This window comes from Lynx canadensis, chromosome F1 (genome assembly GCF_007474595.2).
Source record: "Lynx canadensis isolate LIC74 chromosome F1, mLynCan4.pri.v2, whole genome shotgun sequence".
Lineage (NCBI taxonomy): Eukaryota > Metazoa > Chordata > Mammalia > Carnivora > Felidae > Lynx > Lynx canadensis.
The window spans coordinates 489,498-509,526 of NC_044319.2; the positions used below are offsets into that span (position 1 = coordinate 489,498).

A 20,029-nucleotide genomic window follows, 5' to 3' on the forward strand; every position below is an offset into this window, starting at 1 on the left:
TCTGCGGCCTTGTGTGCTGTGCCCCCGCCCAGACCCGAGTTCTCCCGTCAGGCCTTGCATGCCGGAGGGGCCAGCAGAAGCTGACTCAGTGATGGGCCGACAGATGTGGTAGATGGACGGATGGACAGATGCATGGTCAGTGGACAGACGGAAAGATGGATGGATGGATGGATGGATGGACAGACAGATGGGCAGACAGGCATAGACAGGTGGACAGTTGATGGACAGGTGGATGGACAGACGGGCATGGACGAACGGATGGACAGATGGATCGACAAGTGGGCACAGACGGGTGGACGGACGGACAGACAGATGGTCAGTAGGTGCGTGGAGGGATGGACGGAGGGAAGGCACAGAAGAGGGACTCCTCCTCCGTGGAGGCCACCATGTCTTTCTGAATGTCCTGGACAAGCAGTCCACACCCACCCTCATAATCACGCCCTCTGGATGCCAAGCACGTTCTCAGTCGGGAGGTTGTGCGGTTTGGCCGCCGCAACCCCTGGACGGCAGGTGCACCGGCCGCTCAGGGAAGGCGTCAAAGTCCCCAGACGGGAGGGGCTACATTTCTGACAGACGCACGACCCGCAGACGGCTGCTCTCACAGGCCTGCCCTCTCCCACCTGTTCCTATGCGTCCCAAGAGCCCCCGAAGCATCTTGATCCCTCCCTGAGACTCTCATTGCCGGTCTTCAGCAGGCTTTACGTTTAAACGGAGAGATTCAGAGAGCAACAAAGGAGAAAACAGAGTCCCCGCTACGAGAAACAAAACAGGTCAGCTGACAGCAAGGGGCGTGTCTGCCAGCATTTGTCGCGGTTACTGCTTCTGCTCTCCAGAAGCAGCACCAACACAAGCGCACGTCCCCTGCCCGCACAGCTACCGCGCAGCCGGCACCAGGAGCCACAGAGCCGCACACGGGGCACCGGCCCAGGTGGGCAGACTGCACGCACAATCGGGCGGGGCAGGCGGGTCTCACAGGCGACAGCCACGCAGCAGCCACGGCTCCCCGTCACGGATGTACTTGCCCGTCAGCAGTAAAAGATGTAACAGTGCAGACGGGAAGGAGCCAGGGGCGCCGCCCAGAGGGGGTGCTGGGGTCTCGTCCCAATAAACACGTCTGTGCCCGCACGCCGGTGTGTCCCACGGCACGGTCACCACGAGAGGCACCACAGGTCTCCACCCGTGGCTCACCCGCTGGGGGGAGGGTGTTCTCACGGCAATTCCACGGAGCCTCCGACGGCCCGGCCCACAGGCCACCTGCTAGGACATCACCGGTTGCCCGCTCCCCTCCCACGGCACCCCAAACCACGGCCCCTCACAGGGGTGACCACCGCCCACCACCCAAAGGGTAACAGTAACGACTCCCATCCAGCTCTGACCCCTGGGGGCTTCCCAGAGCCACAGGGGAGATCTGCTCCTTCCCACGTACCCGTCACCCGGGGCCCCAAATGCAAGTTTCCCCCTTTTTCTTTAGTCTCGGCTTTCCAAGCCAACCTGTGTGCCCGCCAAGGTCTGCCGTTGCTGCAGACACGCAGCTGGACCTGTGTCCCCAGGGGCTGGGACCCAGCACAAATGCACACAGGGCCTGGCAACCGCGGTCGTCCAAGCTGGCTGCCGGAAGCCCTCGCTGACCTCCAGGGCCCTTGTGCTGTCACTGGGCACGGGCGGAGATGAGGTTCTCCGTGGAGACTCTCCGACACAACGCGCCCCACTCACTCCCACCGCGCGGGCCTCCACACACAGGACTCCATGCCTTCTTTAACCCGGCGCGGAAAACTCCATTTGCTCCCCTAGCCGGGCTCAGGACAGGATCCCGAGGACCCCCACCCCCACCCCGCGTGTGCGTCCTCGTCTTCCCCAAGGGATCACCCCCCCCTCACACGGAAGGGTGGTGACAACGTCCACACTGTACTGAAAACAACAGTGAAGTCACAAGACAGCTACTAACGGACGGGGCAGCGGGGAGCCCCTGGTGACCCCAGCCTCCCCCACCCCGTGCCGCCCGCCCGCCTGCAACCTGCTCCGGGAAATCCCAGCCCGGCAGCTGTAGAGGCCTCCTGGAGCCCGCACACGGGGCTGAGCCGCGGGGACAGAGGCGCCCGCGTGGCCCCAGCTGCCATCCCGTCCTCAGCCCCCGAGCACCCCTGCCCCTGGTCAGGTGCCCGTTACTAAGTGAAGCCGCAGGCAGGTGGGTACGTCAGGGACTCTGTACGAGCCACAGAACACGCAAATGCGGCTTACGAAACATTCGGAGGCTGCGTGGAGGCTGCGATTAGGAAGTGTGGCCAGGCTACCCCCAAGCCACTTGTGTCGTACGTGACCACACGTCTGCAGGCAGCGTTACACGACGTGTAGAAACGACACGTCTATGTTCAGACACGGCACCTGAATTCCAACAGGCACTGACGGGATTAAATTACCCGGGGGCTCTGACAGACGCGGTGTTCACCGCTCCAGCATCCGTAACCACGTCCAGGCCCCCAGACACCTGACACAGCCTTCCCGGCTCATCACAGAGACCACACGGCTCCTGAGGGCCCGTCCCCTTCAACCACAGGTCGTTAGTCATTTTAAGGCTGTAATTTGGATCCGAGGTTTTAAAATACACATCCCGGGCGCCGAGTGACTTGCTCTGCGATCCCTGGTGAGGGGAGGTGGTGTGGGAGGGTGGGGCCTCCTGACAGGCCACGGGACAACGGAGCCACGGCTACCACGTCCTCCCGCGGTGCAGTCTGAAGCTGGGTCCCTCGCCTCCTGCCCCCTGTAGCCCCTTCAGGTAGGCGGCCGCTGGCCATGTGCCGCGGGCGCCCCGGGCGAACACTGTCCCCCGCCCGCCCCGCCTCCCCGGGAGACCCGCCTCAGCACTACCGCGGGGCCGCTCACAGCTCTTGGCCAGCTTGCTTTCCTCTCTCCTCCCGGGCCCGGCGTGGCCTTTCTTCCTCGTCCCCGTGACAGAAGCCCACCCCCCCAGGTGCCGACTGCACCCTCACCGTGTGCCGTCCTGCTTTGCGCACGCACACGCCCTCCTCCCCAAGAACACGCAGCGGGGGCCGCGGTTAACGCTCAGACCCCGCCTGCACTTCCCCCAGACCCGCCGCTCGCCACCCGGGCAGCTACGCAGCCTGGCTCTGCCTGCGTCTCCACCACCGCACGCGGGGTATCGGTACCTCCCTCCAGGGCAGGGGTGAGGCCTCAGCGGGATGACACCCACGAGCCACTCAGAACAGCATCTCATGCCGTTACCCGTGCAAAAAAAAATTATTCTGAAATAAGTTAAGGTGAAATTAGGGCTTCGTGAACGTGTCAGACTTAACACGTGCATAATTTTTCTGTTTCCCAAGACTCCACTAAAACGACAACAAAGGATTCAGAAAGGGCATAAACCCCCAACAACACAGAAAACGGGGGAAGCGAAAATGCAGAAAGTGTCTCATTTTTAAAAAATGGAAGGTGGACCGAGGAGTCGGCAGAGTCGTGAAGAGTAACGTGAGGGCGCCCTGGGGCCAAGGAGCCCCAAAAGGTCCTGCAGACGGTGGGGCGGGCGCGGGGAGGCAATGCGTGTGGAAACAGTTCAACCCAGGTGCCCTCCTCCAGGGCAGGTGCGGAGGCTCGTTCTCAGGACGCCCCGCTTCAGAGATTTGGGGGCACCAGCAGAGAGCAGGGAAAAGGCACCGTTACCCAAAGCAGGCGCTTGAGGGAAAGCGTGAATCTGGACCAGCACCGCCGCCCGCTGCTCTCCCGCCTGTGCAAGAACAGCGGCTCCAGGCCGCTGGCTTCATCCCCACCCGGAGAGAAATCGGAGGCTCTGCCCGGAGAGGAGCCGGGGACCCCCTGCAGATGGGCACGGCCGGGGACCCCCTGCCTCCAGGAGGTGGCTGAATTCCAGCCCAGCAGGTCCAGAAGGGACCCGTGGCACCTGTGCACACACGGCCCCTGTCGTCATCATGGACGGTCATAAGCCTCCACTTCGAGAAACACTAGGTCACACCACAGAGAAAAAACTACGACAGCATCATCCTCAAAGATACAAGACGAGAAACGAGACCAGAGTGCCGTTAGATAAAAAGGAAGGGTTCCTAGTAATTCAAATATGGCAGCTGAAACACCCTGACAAAAAAATATGGGAAAAAGTTGTGGAAATCTCTCAGGAAAGGAGACAGATGGAAGGAGGAGCAGGAACATTCCGGGGGAGTCTGGGAGGGCCAGCGTCCTGCAGACAGGAGCCCGGAAAAAAGGGAAGGACAAGAAGTCACCACAGCAGCGATACCAGAAAAGGCCGCGTGAGGGCGCCGTGCCGGGACGCCAGGGGCTGGACGGGCCCTTGAGCAAAGGGGCCACGGGGCCACGGGAAGCACAGCGTGGAACCCGCCAGCTGAGGTCCTTCCGCCACGGCCTCCCTCACGCGGGGCATGTCCCCCACACTGCCGGCCACAGCCCCCAGCCCTCCTGCGGGAGTCACGCTCCCTGGGGATGATCCGCGGCCCAGTCTTTGGGACAGCGTCCGGCAGTGGCACGGCGTCTGCTTGAGGCCAGTCCCAAGGACGAGCCCGCTGTCTGAGAGCCTGGGAGCCGTCGGCCCAGCCCTTCCCGCTGCAGCCCGGCCCCGCCCACCACCACCCTTCCCGCCGGGCTCCAGGTAACCAGCAGGACTTTAGGCTCCAGAAGCTTCCGGGTCCTTCTGAGCCTCAGCACACAGGCGAGGCCCCCCACGGGGTGCGGAACCGGGTGGGGTGCCGGCTGCCGCCCGGATTGAGAACCGCATCAATCCTGCGTAGGAGCAGAGGTGGGAAAGCCCCCGGGCGCAGAGTAGGCCTTCAGGAGTTAGCGGGAAGGGGCTGGGACGCTCGTTCATACCAAGGCCATAAGGTCCGCCCTGCTTTGCCCTCCGAGGGGCCCTCCTAGGAGGCGAGCCCCACAGGGGTGAGCCGTGGGCCCGTCCGTCTGTCTGTCCAGGAGCCGCAGGAGCTCCTGCGGGAGAGCCCCGAGCGGGCAGGCCGGCGGCCGGACGGGTTCAACGCTGCCCAGCTCCCCGCGGGAACCTGCCCCCTTCGGGACAGGAGCCCGTGCCGCGGAGCCCTGGGAGGACCAGGCGAGCTCCGGCCCCCTCTCCTGACTTGGCGCGAACCAGCCGCCTGCTCTAAGGGAGGAATGACCGCGACTTTGGCTCCTGACATACACGTTTGACCTGCCAAGTCCTCCTCGTGAGGCCGCGGGCCGCCATCTCCTGCTGGGGAGGGGGGGGTGGGGGGTGGGGCGCCGTCGTCCTCGTAAATGCAGGAGAGCCTCCGGGCCTACGAGAACCAGGGCAGCACGCGCCTGCTGGCACCCTGACTCGGGGGCCGTCTGCCCCCCGCTACCTCACGGAACCCTGAACGCAGAGCCAGATGCCCATCGGGTGCCCGGCGGGCCACAGGCGCGGCCGCGGTGAGCAGGCGGGATCTGGATTCGGCACCAGGAGCGTCGGCCTCCACGGGCGGGAGCGCAACGCCCCGGATGCAGGGAGACCGGGCAGCTGACCCCGCGGATCCCACGCTCCAGGGCCGTCCTGTGCGGGGGTGGGGGCTCCCCACAAGCCCCCCTCCGCGGATCACCCAGCACACAGCTGCTCCTGGTCCCGGAGCCACGGACGCGGGTCTCAGGTTGAAGTATGAAACCAAATGGCAGGGACACGGAGAAAGGCTGATTAGGTTTTTCTCAAGTGCAATTAACTGTAACTGCAAAAACAGTGCTTGTAATATACACGGGCAGGCAGATATATGAAGTTTTCATAAACGAATGAGAAAAGTATAAAAATCACCAACAGAAAAACTGAAGAACAACGTGAACCAACAATTCCTGCGGTTCAATGCAAATGGCCCATGAAAATACCGGGGTGTCCTCGCTTCCAGGTTGCTGAAAACCCCGCGCCCCCTGGTGACAGTACTCCCGCGAAGGCTGCTCCTCCTCCAGGAAGCCCGCCGGTACCTGCACACAGATGAACCCTCCCCTCTGCTCAGCGCCAAGCTCCCCAGGAACGCGTGCCTGACACGCTCCAACCCGAGCCCCCGAGTTCCCTGCCAGTGAGCACAGTCAACACCAACCGGATCCCCTCGGGCGCTTTTTACAGCGAGTAATTACAGCTTCGTTTTCAGGATCATCAGGCCATTTGCCCCCCCTGAAAAACCGCCCCTGTTTTTCAAGCACCAGACATGCAGCACATCAGTTAAATAAATTCTGCGATATGCATAATGTAGAACGCTACACAGTGACTTAAAATTATTTATAAGAGATTAATTTTTAAGAGACGACAAAAGACACCACGATTTACCGTTAAGCAACAAATGCAGGTCACAAAATCACGTATACAGTCCCGTTTGGGGGGAAAACGTGCACATGTAGAAAAGACGCCCGCATCTCACTCTCAGCAGAGTTCATGTGACATTTACTTCCTTGGTTTTGTTCTCTAAATTACCTTTAAAGTCTCAACAACAGATACACACACACACAACCCCTTCGCTATGGGGGAAAGATTAAAATCTCTAACCCAAGGGGTCCCCGGTGACCCCTGCACATTGTCTCCCGGACGCTCCTTGTCCACCTGCCAGCTTTGATCCTCAGCAGAAAGAAAAAGCCCGGCCCCCGGGCTCTGTGCAGAACCCTCCCCATCCAGCCGCCTCCAGGCCCCGGATGACCCATCTTCAGAAAAAAAAAACTAAATAAGGGCACACTGCACTTGAAGCAAACCTCAGACTTCCACTAAGCAGCCAGACCCCCGCTGTGCAGACCTCGGCAGTCCTGTGACCTGACAGATGCCGCTGGTGGTCCAGGAGGAGTCGCACGCGCCCTCAGAGGCGGGAGGATGGCTTCCTTGTGTCCGTCTGGCCAGTTTTCCTGAGTTTCCAACGTTTAGTGCCATTCGCTGTGTTCAAGGCTGGGCATCTGGAGTCAGAAGCAAAGCCGGTTCCACAGAAACGCCCATGAAGTCCCCCCTGGACCGCCCCCCCCTTTTATAAACTCCTCCCGGACTCACCTTCTCGTGCTCCCCCTGCGGCCACTGCCTCCTACTTAAGGAGAAAGGACGAGGCTGCACCGGGAACCCGCTGTTCCCCCCACACACTCGCAGCCCCCTTGGCCGCCGTCAGAGAAAGAGCTGCGTGCTAAGGTCTCGCCAGGAACGCCAACCACGCAGAGGGGCGCTGGAACCCCCCGTGACCACCAGCGAGCTAACACGGGCGCTGTGCCCTCGCCCGCACCCTTCCACCCCTGGGGAGTTCCACCAGCCCTCCCCCAGCACCCCTGCACCTCCCTGGCGCCTCACCGGCTTCTCCAAATGCCCCCGGGCACTGTGACCAGACTGAGGCACAGAGACGCTCAAGGACGTGCCCAAGGTCATGGGCTGTGCAGCTGGGATTCAAATGCAGGCCCCCGGCTCTCCCTGCGCCCCAGCCTCTGTCTGGGGAGCCCCTGGCGGACCCCCAGCCTGCAGGCTCCTCTCTGGACCACGAACGCTGACCTCAATGACTGCTTCCCAGAGGATGACTCTAAATCTGCTTCCAGAACCCCGACTGCACCTGCCATCCTGATGCCTGCGGGGCAACTCCACCTGCACATCAAACTCTAAGTGTTTTCAGACCAAAGTCATCTTCCCCACAATGAGCTCTTCCCCCTGACGTCTCCATGACGCTCACGGACTCCACACTCCTCCCCGGCGCCCGGACCAGAAACTTCACTGCCGTTCCTCTCCTTCCCCTCCGTTCTCTTGACCTCACCCTTCCCTACATGTCCCCAGCCTTCCTTCCCCCCCGTTCCCGCCCCCTCCCCTGGACCTTACTGCCCCCACATGGAGCACCTGCCCGGTCTCGCCGCGGCTGGACCCGTCCCTGGAGCGGCGCTTCCCGGCCTCAGGCCCAGGGCCAAGCTGGGCCACGCGCGGACCCCTAAAGTGTGGCCCAGACACACTGCTCCTTTCTTGGCCCCCAGGGGCTCCCCAATGACCTCCTGATGAGTTCCTGGGAAGGAACAGTTTGCAAGAGATTAGGAAATCATGCTTCCTGTTGGAAGAGGTTTTGTTCGAGGGGAAAGCGGGCAGGGCGCTGGGAGATCCACCCCAGTCTGACATCTGAGGCGCCAGGGCCGAGTGCCCCCAGCCTGCAGGCGGTGGGGCCGGGGGCTTGCATGGGACCCCCCAGCCCCAGTACTGCTGGTTTGCTTGTCTGAAAACAGGCGTGAACACAGGACCTAAGCCATACGGCTGGACAAATTCATACGTGGAAAGAAAACACTCGGAACGTGAGAGGCACGAAGCATGTGGGTGATGAACACGGGCCATCGTTACTGCCGTCATAGTCGTGTTATCATGACCACATGTCCGGCCTCACTGACCGAGTGTCCCCACAACACAGTCTCAGCTCAGGCCAGAGTGAGTCCTCACCGGGCAGCAAGCGAGCCACACACCGGCCCATGGGCGGCCCTGCCCGCGTCCCTACACGTCACCCGACAGACGCCTCCCTCTTCAAACAAGTCTGAACCCGTGTCTCTGCGCCCAGACCCCATGGCACTGCTTCTGCATGGGCTTTGCCGATCTCAGCACGGTGAGGCTCCGTGAAGCCCCACGGTTTGTGCTCACGAGCGTGAAGTTCTCGGCGTGACAAGTCCTGGGCAATGCCTGCTCCCGGCTCAGGAACCAGCGCACACGGCACGGCGTTCACGGGAGCCAGGGCTTCCGCAGCACATGGGGCCTCTGTTCCCAAGGGACACATCGCCCCGTGTGCTCGGGAAAGACAACAGCCCGGCCAGCCGTATTCCTCAGAGAGGGACCCGTCACACCAACCTCGGGCGGTGCACGCACTGGGCAGCTGACCGCCGGTGCCGCCTGTCCAAGCCGCAGGGGGCTGGGCCCCCAGGTCCCAGGGAGAGGGGACGCATCACATGAGGAGACAGAGACACAGACAGACATCTCCCAGGAGGCAAAGTCTAGCAGCCGCATAGCGAAGTCTGCAGACCGTCCCCCGTGGCTGTAAATGTGTTTCAGGGAAATACAGAGAAGGATGTGATAGCTCGTGAGCATGTGACATGTATCACCCAGGACACGGGGGGCAGGGCGGGAAGCACCTGTTCAAGAAGGCCTGGAGCGGGTTTGTGGAGGAGGCTCACAAGGACTAATGGAGGCAAGGACCCCTTGTGTTCACCGAGCCATGATCTGGGCCAGACCTTGCTGTGTGTGTGCTTCCTCCTATTATCTCATTTAACCCAAAAGACGCCTGAAAGGCGGGCACTGCTGTTACAACCCCAGCTGTCTGCAGGGGCGCGAGTGACATCAGAGAGAGGAAACTGGGGTCCCCGGCCGGCTCTGCCGCTCACCAGCTGCGAGAGCCCCGGGCCCGTTCCTGCACGAGTAATGACCGCCACCTCCAAGGTCCCTCCAGCACGGACGCGGGCCGACCACAGATCTGCACGACAGGGACACTGACCATGTTTCCAGTATTCATCACGGGAAACACTGTTTCTCATATGCAACGAAAGCATCGGTTTGTATCACAGGAAACGGTACCATAATCACAGTTACGAAGCCTGTAATGCCTCGGTTTGTCGTAAGGACGGGCTGAATTACAGAGACAACTAAGACGGAAGCATCGCTTCTGCAGGTTTATTGGAGTATTTCTCATTCCGTCTGCATTTTCAGGGGAAAAAATAAAGGTGCATATTTTTTCCACACCTAATTTTCCACGACGGCAGAGCTTCTGGGTCCCGCCCGTCATTCGTGTGAGCGGCGCACACACGAGTCTTCACGCACGCGCGGGGGCGGGTGGGGCACTCACAGACCGTGGGAAGCTGGTCCTCGGGCTGGAGGCTGAGGGCTCCCAGGAGGCAGTGAGCAGACAGGGTGACCGTGGGGAGCCCGGCCACCGCCCGCCCGGATGAGGCCGCCGAGGACCCGGGGCCCCACAGCCACACCAGGCCCGCAGATGCGTCGGACACTTAGAACGTCGGAAGGACAGGAAGAAGGAACAGAGCAAATGTTTGGGGGAGAAGAAGCCCAGAAAAGATAAGTGCGAATGACTAAACCTGCGATCAGAGCTACCCTCCCGTTACTGTAGACATCAGCCGCCACGTCTCCACAGGCAGCTCCAGGCAGTAATTCAGTATCCACCTGACCTAACCCGGACGCGGCCCACGGGGTGGCCTGGGAGCCACGAGCGACTGATTTTGTAGTGGCCGGCGGCTGTAATCGAGTCACAGGAGTGTCTAGCAGCCGGCTGATTAGGTTAGAGCAAACGCCGTGGCCTACGATTCGGGGAACTCCGCACATTTGAACTTTCAGATGATCCCGGGGCCCCGAGTCTGCACGTTAGTCTGCGTAGCTTGACCTCAGCCAACGCCTGGTGACGACTCACCGACTGGAGAGCACACACGAGTAGGAAAGCAATGGTTTGCTGACCCCCATCTCTCTCTCTCTCTCTCTCTCTCTCACACACACACACACACACACTCAAGCGCATACACACATCAGGCACAAACGTGTACACACCCAAGCGTGTGCGCACACGGGCAAGGCCACGTGGCCACGCCAGTGTTCGTGCTGCTGCCGCGTCCGTCTCGCTGCCACCCTTCCTCAGAACTCGGCTCTGGTATCACCTCCTCCTGGAAGCCTGCCTGGTCTCCCCCGGCTGGGATAAGAACTCTGCGTCCTCACGGTATCTTTTTGTCAGAATTCACATTGGTCTTCCTTGGGTATCCGCTGAGGACTGACCGGTGTCCCCCCCCAATTCACACGCTGAAGCCGAAGCCCCAGTGTGAGTGGGGAGGTCGCCAGGGTGGGGCCCTGAGCCCGTATGACTGGTGTCCCGATGAGAAGAGACACCGAGGGCCCCTCTCCCTGCCTCCCCTTCCACGCCCGTGCACACCAGGGGAAGGCCTCCCGAGGCCCTGGCAAGCAGGCACCGGGGAGCCCGACGCACAGCCCCCAGAACTTGCCGTGACCGCCCGGGGCGGCCTGTGACAGAGCCCACACGTGGGTGCCACGTCCTCGCTCCCATTTCCGGTCTGAGCTCCTGGAGCAGGGCTCGCACGCAGCAAGCGCTTAATAAGTTCCTACTGAGTAAACGTGACGGTGGGGGGCGGGGGGAGGACAGAGGCTGGAGCTCAAAGCCCTGCTTGAACCCGTCAGGCCAGAGTGAGGGAACCTCGGGCCCTCGCGGCCGTCGCTCGCCGAGGGCAGGACAGGGTTCAGGGTGTCCTTCCGGCCAGCGACCCAGGTGTCAAAAGCAAAAGGGAAGAGAGTCAGAAGTAACAAGACGCTCAATTCAATAACACCCCGGCTGCAGAGCCCACCGGCCTGCCGGCCAAGCCGAGGGGCCAGGCCGGGCTGGCTACGTCCGTCTGTGCTTCCGGAGATCTGGATGGAGCGCAAGCCTGGAGCCCAGCCTGGAGGAGGAGCCAGCCGTCCACCATGGAGGCCCGACTGCTCAGGAGACCGGTTATGAAGCATCTAGATGGCGGTCAGGTAAAGAGTCGGCGGGGCCCCGGCCTTCTGACAGTGAAGACAAGTAACGATGGAGACGGCCCCGCCAGACATGCCCCTGTGACGGCTGTTCGAGCCTCATGGCACCCCACCCCCATCACACAAACGTGGACGCCGAGGCACAGACACATCAAGTCATTCCCCCGACATCTGAAGACAGCAGCAGGTCCGGGATTCGCTTTGTTCTCTCAGTGACGACGGTACAAGCCACACGGGAGTCTTGACCTCGTCTCCCTCGTCTGCAGGCAGGGGTCCCAGCTGCAGGCAGGGCGTGAGCGAGCCCAGCACATAAAGCAGGTGCAGTCAAGTAGAGTGGGTGAGGCCCGGGCGACTTGCCCAGGGGGCCCCGAGGCCGCACACCATCCAGCAGACCCCGCGGGGGAGCCAGGGGCTCCGTGTAACGTCCCGGACCAGGCAGCCTCCGTGGCGCCCGGCTCAGGCCAGGATTCTGGTGCTCCCAGGGCTCTGAGGACACGGCGACTTCTTGGACGGGGGCGGGGGTGAGGGGATGGGGAGGGGAAGGGCTGGGGCCGTCCAAGAGGTCACGGGAGGGGTGGGGCAAGGGGTGAGCCGTCTCTGAAGGGACAGGAAGACTGTGCCCAGGTAGGAAAGGGACGGAGGGCCGTCCAGGCCCGAGGGAGTTGCTGGCAGCTCAGGGCGGCGTGAACAAGTAGATTCCTCGGGCCTCATCCGGGTCTTGCTCCTCCTTGCCTTCCCGGGCCAAGGGGGCACCCCTGGTGCAACATCTTCCGGAAAGACGGGTATCAAGGAACACGCGGCCACTTGCTCCGCACCTGGGGGTGGCAACTTTACGTGTGGGCCTGAATCCAGGAAGAGCAGTGGAAAGACAGGCTTTCAGTGTAAACCGAAGGCCCGAGGAGACTCAGGCTTGCTGCAATCTGCCACTTTTCTGCTACGTCACTGAGAACATGACCCAGTTAGCGGCAACATCCACCCAGCAGGTACGAGAGAAGAGCCAAGTGCCAGAGGCCGAGGCGCGTAGGAGAGAGCGGCCAAGCGAGGGGAGGCCAGGCGGCCGCTACGCTTCTGATTAGGGCCCGGCAGCCACTCCACACAGAGCCACCCAGCGAGGCGAGGCGGGGGGAAGAGTTTCAGCCGCCACCCCAGCTGGCGGGGACCCGCCCGCGAGCGTGGTGGCCACGGACACAGGGCAGGCTCACCCCCACTCCCGGCCCCCAGAGAGCGGGGTCTCCCTGCGTCCGGAGGGGACACGGGCCCAGTGGTCTGTGCGCTCACTTCCACGGAAATGAAAACCTCGTGCAGACTTCCCGCAAAGCCGCTCTCCAGGGACACGTGCCCGCGACCCCACAAAGCCACACGAGGCCCTCTCCCACCGATGCGAGGCGCGCTGAGCACGCTGCACGTAAGGACCCTTCCCCAGGTAAGACCCTGGCACCGCACAGCCCTGAGGACAGGCCGGGCCCACAGGCGGCACCGAGACTGGAGGGCAGACAGAGGACCCCAGGCCTCCGGCCCACAGACGCCCGAAAGCGGCTGCAAGGGGGTCTCAGGAAAGACCACACGCAGCTGGCACTCAACACAACAAAGCGTTTGGTGATTCCCTGGATCCAAACGCAGCTCCCGATTCTGGGGTCCAGCGCTCCCAGCACCGAGGTAGTGTGCAGGATGGGGGAAGGGGGCAAAGAGAGGGACACGAGGACCCCCAGCCACCGTGGGCCCTGGGCACGAGGGTGAATCGTGTCCAGTTTCTCCTCCCCGAGGCTTCCGTGAGCCCAGAAAAGGCCGCCGGGCCTTCCTCTGGCCACACAGGACCTTCTCTGCCTGCAGACGCGACTCCCCCTGAGCACACCCACCGCTGCCCCCTGAGCTCTCACGTTCGTCCCCGCGGGGGAGGCGTTTCCGTGGAGCCGTGGAAGGAGGTCTCCTTCCAAGCTGCGATCCTGACTCCGGTCCTGCCGCCTCCACGCACACAGCCCGCCCCCGTGAACCCCGTCAAGTGCAGGGGACGCCCCTCTGCCCCGATCGCAGACGAGGAAAACAAAGCGGGGTGAGGTCAAGTGACCCGCCCAGAGAGGACAGCGCTGGCCACAGGGGTGGGCGTGACAGGGGTCGCTCTTTCGAAGGTTAAGTGGCAGCAGAAGGGCAAAGGGCGCACGCAGCCCCCGGAGCACGGAGAAGCCCCGCCCATCACCGCGCACACACGGCCGCCCGACCAGTGACCCCGGGAGGGAGGACCTTCTGGCCTCAGGCTCTGCCCTCCCAGCCCCACCTGTGCACAGGTGCACGGCCAGGTGCGGACGTGCAGAGTCCCAGGTGCTTGAACAGCATTCCGAGAACAGCGTGGGAACAAATCTCGGGCCCACGTCTGGAGGAGCAACCCGCCCAGGGCCAAGTCCCACCGTGGTTTTACTATTACTGTGGCCGATACCGTGGGCACGGCTGCCTTCTCCTCTTGACACCTGAGTGTGGGTGTTTCCCAGGCTTCACCCTCCAGCCCTCCTCATGGCTCCCCCCCGCACACCCCTCCCCAGAGGGCCCCTCCCTCCGTGCGGCTCCGCTCCGCTCCCCCTCCCCAGAACCCGACCCGGTCTCAGCTGTACAGATCGCGACCGAGTGGACGTCCTGAAGGCGACACAAGCCTGCTGGTCACGGGAGCCCCGCCCGCCAGCAGCCCTCCTCCGCCCACACCCGCCGGCTGTCGGCCCCATTCCCGACTCCTACAGGCACCTGCTCCTCTCCGCTCAAAGCCCTCGTGGGATCGGCCTCGGCCGGGGGAGAGCTTTCGACCGGCGGCCCTGGAGTTCGGGCCGAGGGCAGCGCCCTGTTTTGTCCCGACTGTGCCCTCTGCAGAGCCACCGGCAGAAACACAATAAAGACGGTGAACAGCTGGGGCGCCTGGTGGCTGAGTTGGATCACGATCCCAGCCAGCATCGTGGGATCAAGCCCCGTGTCGGGCTCCGTGCCGACGTCGTGGAGCCTGCTTGGGATTCTCTCTCTGCCCCTCCCCTGCTTGTGCACATGCACCCCCCCCCCGAAGAATAAATAAATAAAGGCTTATACCTTAAAAATAACTAAAGACAACGAGCAGAGATAGCTCTCCCTCTCCCCCATCTCCACGTTGCTAAAAACTCCCTTCCTAAAACGAAGATCCAGGCACATCACGTCCCTGAAGACGCAGGCTGTCGGCTCTGACTGCCTCCAGTGGCGGTTCAAGTTCCTGATCCCTGCGGTTAGCGCGGCCGTGGGTCCGGCCTGCCTGCCCTCTGCTAAGGCTGCCCTCTGGACAACGGTCTCTGGTTAGCCTTCCCCGTGGACCCGCCACACCACGTCCCGACCACGGGGGCCACGGACCGGCACCACCGGGTGTGCTTGTTACCTACTCGGGTACCTGTTAGGCGACAGCTTTTCAGGACAAAGGAGGCTCCCGGTAACTGCACCACCCACGGTGAACGGAACAAGCACTCACTGCTGGTCCGTCGGTGAGGGTTCTGACCCCTCGAACACTCATCGTCCCTCTGTTGGTGCATCCGGCCCTCACGACAACCATGGCAGGCAGACGGTGTGCTCTTCCCATTTCACAGGTAGTCACAAGGAGGCTAAGGCAGCAACTAGGTCACCAGCCCTTAGCCAGCCAGTGACCCCGCCAAGGAACCCCGGCATGTGAACTTTGTCTCAAGACGCCGAGTCGTACCCCCCACGCCGTCACGACAGGCAGACGAGGACCTCTTGTCTACAAACACTGGTGTCAGGGGAAGGGAGGCAGGAAAACACGGAGTCCCCCAGGTACCATCCAAAGAGAAAGAGCTGGCAAGGCTTTGAAGTCGACACAGCAGGGGCGCCCGACGGTTCAGTCGGACGAGCGGCCGACTCTTGATCTCAGCTCGGGTCACGAGCCCAGGGTCACAGGATGGAGCCCCACATCGCGCCCTGTGCTGACATCGTGGAGCCTGCTTGGGATTCTCTCTTTCTCTGTCCCTCCCCCACGCTCTCCCTCTCTCTCTCTCTCAAAATACATAAATAAACATTAAAGTAAAATTTAAAAGTCCACACAGCAGTTCACAGCCAGGTTGTTTCACATCAGAGGAAGCGCAAACATGACTTAAACAGAGGTGGCCCCAGCCAGCCATGGAGCGCATTCTGTCACACCGTCCTTAATGTGCACGTGTCCCCGAAAGAAACGATTACAATGCACTGTTGGCTGGGGTTCTGACACTGAGACTCTGAAGGGTCTGGTTCCGAGAGCCCCTCTCAGGATGAGCCCCCTAAATCCATCACACTTCTGCAAAGCAAGACTACTTCTCGCCGGGACAGAATCAGCTTCTCGTGAGTTTGCAGGATGAGGGGGCCCAGGGTTCCTCCGCGTACTGAGAATCTGAACGCGGGAGGCCAGATCCAGAACGCTGCCTTACATGCACAGACCTGAGGAGAACGTCTCTCAGGAGAACATCCTTCTGCCGGGCTCACCGCTCAATCACACACATCTTTCACAAACGAAACCAGACCGAAGAAAATAAGATCTGTTTGTGTTCGGTTACTCTGAAGAAAAGGAACAGAGCCCACGAATGACCTTCCTGGTCACTCCGTTCCCACGCTGCTAGCTCCACGAGATAAGCCACCACTTTCGAACAGAAACGTCGGATAACCAGGTCGAGTCTCCATTTCCAAAAACCCTTACTCATCCTCCCTCTTGAAAAGTTCAATTTACTGGGATGATGACAAATGATCACTGGTCAAGCTCATCAGGCTCCCCAACTCCCCTCCCTTCTCAGAATAAAATTCCATTCCCGGGACCTGGGCCTGCCTGTTGCAGGTACATACCTGTGTCTGCCCCACCCCCCACCCCCCCGGGGCCCTCAGGACCTTCGCTCTAGAGTGGAGTCATGGCGGCTCATCCGCTAGGATGCTCCCAGGTGCCCTGTCATTTCCAAGTAACTTCCAGAATTATTTTGTTTTCCTTCTCTGACGTTCCGAGCTTACCTCGTTTAAGATTAATAAAGCAATTACGATACTCTCAATTAAGAAGCCATCTAAAAATGCACTCTTAATTTGTGTGCGACTCCCATGATTTGTTTGTTTTTCCTCTTGAGTGGATAATTCCTTCTGTCTTAGAGTAGTACAGCAGTCTCTTCCTCAAAGAAGAAGAAATATCGGACCAAATCCTTCCCTAAAACTCAGCACCTTAAGCTCAGTCCGTGAAACGCACCTTCCTGGACAGCAGACTGAGCAATTTCAGATTTCGCCAACTACCAAACCCTATTCTTACCTCAAAGTTAACCTTCCAGAAGGAGCAGTTACTCACGCTCATGACCCAGATACAACTGTCTTCTTCCACTTGGAAATGCACTAACTACGCTGTCCTGTACCTCACACGACTCGAAGACAGGTGTACCAGTCGGGCCCGCGAGACGTGGAGGGGAGCCTTGACCCACCCGCCTGGCTCCCAACCTGCTTTGTCTATTTTCAGACACTAAGAGATCCACCTCGCTGAAAATGTTTCTTCAAATTAAAAAAAAAAAAAAAAAAAGGATGGGGGAGGGAAAAAATCAAAACCTTCTCCTTATCCTCCTGGGTTGCCAAGAAAATCAAAGGCAGTGATAAAGTCCATGTGAAAACGGCCGGCAAACAGCACGTAAGCACATATTAACTAAAATTAATCGCAGGAGAAAGGGCCTCGCAGATGAAGGCCATCACGCCGAGGCCACAGGCAGAAGGTGGGGACAGTGTCCCAGACCCCGTGTGCCCACCCTGTGCCCCTCAGCACGGTGGAGGGGTTCCTGGCCTTGTGGATTCCTCACGGATTCCTGGCCGCTTCCTCCCTCCCTTCAGGGCTCAAGGCGCCGGCACTCAGCCCTTCACTTTCTCCTGAGTTGTGGGGTTTCATATTGTTGATTTGCTTGTGTGTTTTCCCCTTTACGGTCATAACACAAGACTTCACTTACATCAGTTCCTAAATATTTGGTAACTGTGGCTTAAAAAGCGTTGCTCGCCTTGAAATACAATTAAAAAAAAAACAAAAACCCATGTAGCGATTGGGATTTCCACACCTACAGAAAAAACTCGTGATAAAAAAGATAATCTGGGTCGCCGTGCCTCACTTACCAGCTGGGCGACCCTGAGCAAGTTGCTGAATCTTCTGTGCCTCGGTTTCCTCGTCTGTAAAATAAGAACCAGGAACAGCGCCGGCCTCAGACAGGTGTGGTGGGGATCCCGTGAGCTAACAGGTGTAATCGCTGAGCACAGCCCCGACACGTAGTAAATGGTCTCTAAAGGTTCACAATCGGTAGCACTGTTACTAGTGACTTGCAGACCGGTCACTCACTCAGACGGTGGCCAGCCGGAAACTCTGTTTCTCCTTTTCCCAATCGTCCACGTTGGCAACAGGTGCACAGCTCATTCTTGTGAGAACGGACCAATACATCGATAAAATGGCAAATCTGACCCGCGAGAATATGTATCTGGTCCTAAAAGTTGTGCTAGGTTTTGGTGAAATGTGACTGAAAACACATTAGCAAAAACTATTTTTCTGCCCCTTCTTTCCCTCAGTTCAGAGCCAAGGATCCCAACGGTCTCTTCAGACACACTGCTGCTGTGCGTGGTTATTTCACCGTCAGACACAAAACAAACTTACCAAGAAGGCAAGGATCGGGAAAAGTAGCCTGGGGAAACCAACCTTCTCGTCCGTATCAGTGAACAAGACTAAGTTCTAAACTGAATAAAAACATACACGAGGGGCGCGTGGGGAGCTCAGTCGGTTGAGCTACCGGCTCTTGATTTTGGCTCATGGTTCGTGAGTTCAAGCCCCACGTGGGGCTCTGCGCTGACAGAGCCTGCTTGGGATCCTCTCTCCTGCTCTCTCTGCCCCTCCCCTGCTGGCTCACACACACTCTCTCCGTCTCTTGTTCAAAATATAAATAAACTTTTTAAAACAGCGTGTGTGAAAAAAATAATCGTACACAAGCATTTCACATCTAAGCTTCTGAGAAGAAACCGGCCCGGACTCGGGTGTTTCCCTGGGAGCAGGACTGCGCCCCTCGCTGTGGGTGCCCAGGGCACAGAGCGGACACTCGGAAAAGACCAACATGTGGGTGCAAGACAGAGAATCAGCTTTACAGAGAGGTCGGCACCCATCAAATGCCTGTCATCACGGAATCAAAGAACATCAGCGACATGGAAAGAACTGAGCCCGGGAGAAGCCGCACCCCTGCCCGAAGCCACGTAGCTATTCAACAGCAAAGACTGAACGTGATCTGTCAGCCCGGGAAGATGCCAGGCTCTCGCGCTGCCGCAGGGCTCCCCGCGGAGGGCAAGTCTCCTGGCCTCTGGGAGCTTTTGAAATATACGTCGGACGCCAGGAGAGATATTGTGGGTGCTTCTCTCCACCCACAATTCTGGTGTCCAACCAGTATTTACTGCAGGGAGATCGTCACCTCCCCCTTCATTACCGCAGGAATTACGGAACCACGGACTCTCTCCACCTCGCCACTCAGGCCTCAGAGACGACGGATCTGCTGGCTGCCGCAGGAAACCCTTCCCGTGTCTGCGACAGCCCTCAGATTCCACCTCGCGGGTACATCGACAGAGCTTCCAGGCTGCTCACATGTATTAAGGCCTTTTTTTGAAGAAACGCACTTTGTAGTTTTGAGGAGTTGGGACCTCGGTTTAGAGACTGAGGAAAATGCAGTTTGAAATCGTGACTTTTAGACACAGCGTTGCATGAAAAGCTCCCACTCTACCAGGTAACAAAACCTTCTTGATAAGATGCCAAGGGCCCGGCACCTCCAAAGGAGTGAGCCAGTCAGAGCATTTGCGTCTCAGCGCGGGCACAGGGCCGGATGCCATGGCCACATGGCCTCAACGAGACCCCAAGGAGCTTGATTCAACCCCACTGGTGTCACAACTCTGACGCACAGAGAGGGCAGTCAAGTGGGGGGTCCCAGGTCAGCAATTCGCAAGCAGAGAGAGGAAACCTAGCACAGCTTGGATGGTATCGTGCACCTGCCCCAAACCCCTCAGCAGGTCCCCACAGCCTGCGGTGAGACATTCAGAATCCTCCCAAGACCCTTACAACAGGGTTCCAACCTGTCTGCCCTCCTTACTCTCTGGCTCCCTGCAGATACTCTGTTCTAGACCATCCCTACTCTCTGGTTCCCTACGGATGTGCTGTTCTAGATTAACTGGACTGTTTGCTCTCCCTGAATAAGACAACCCCTGACCGCCTCCATACTTTTGCACAAGGTGTCTCTCCCCCTCCCTCGGTGCTCCAACCAACCCTCCCACAGACACCAGCCGAAGGGCCACCTCTGCTCCAGAGCCTTTGAGGATTGCCCCTCCAGCCTCCGAGACCACCTCCAAATGGAAGTGGCCTCAACTACCCTGAGACCCTTGCACTGTGGTGAGCACAGTAATTATTTTCTAAACAGTGGGGCAGGGATCTGGGACTCCTTTCCTGCTGTCGGTCAACATCGGCAGAGCCTCTCCTGTACGTCAGATGCTGCCCTGAGTGCCTGAGACACAGAAGTGAATGAAGTCCAGGTTCTTGCCTACAGGGGA

The 20,029-nt window shown here is 59.8% G+C and overlaps 1 protein-coding gene and 1 long non-coding RNA gene across 7 annotated transcripts in view; both read right to left on the reverse strand.

Annotated features, from left to right (window-relative positions):
* The window catches only part of SUSD4 (sushi domain containing 4), a 92,142-nt gene that overhangs the window by 67,022 nt on the left and 5,091 nt on the right, over positions 1-20,029 (reverse strand). The gene's annotated exons all lie outside the window — the stretch shown is intronic.
* On the reverse strand, positions 1,881-19,951 carry LOC116737850. The gene is made up of 3 exons (XR_004343124.1): positions 19,941-19,951; positions 17,579-17,581; positions 1,881-3,326 (listed from the first exon to the last, which is right to left on the reverse strand). It is a non-coding gene; the product is annotated as an uncharacterized LOC116737850 (long non-coding RNA).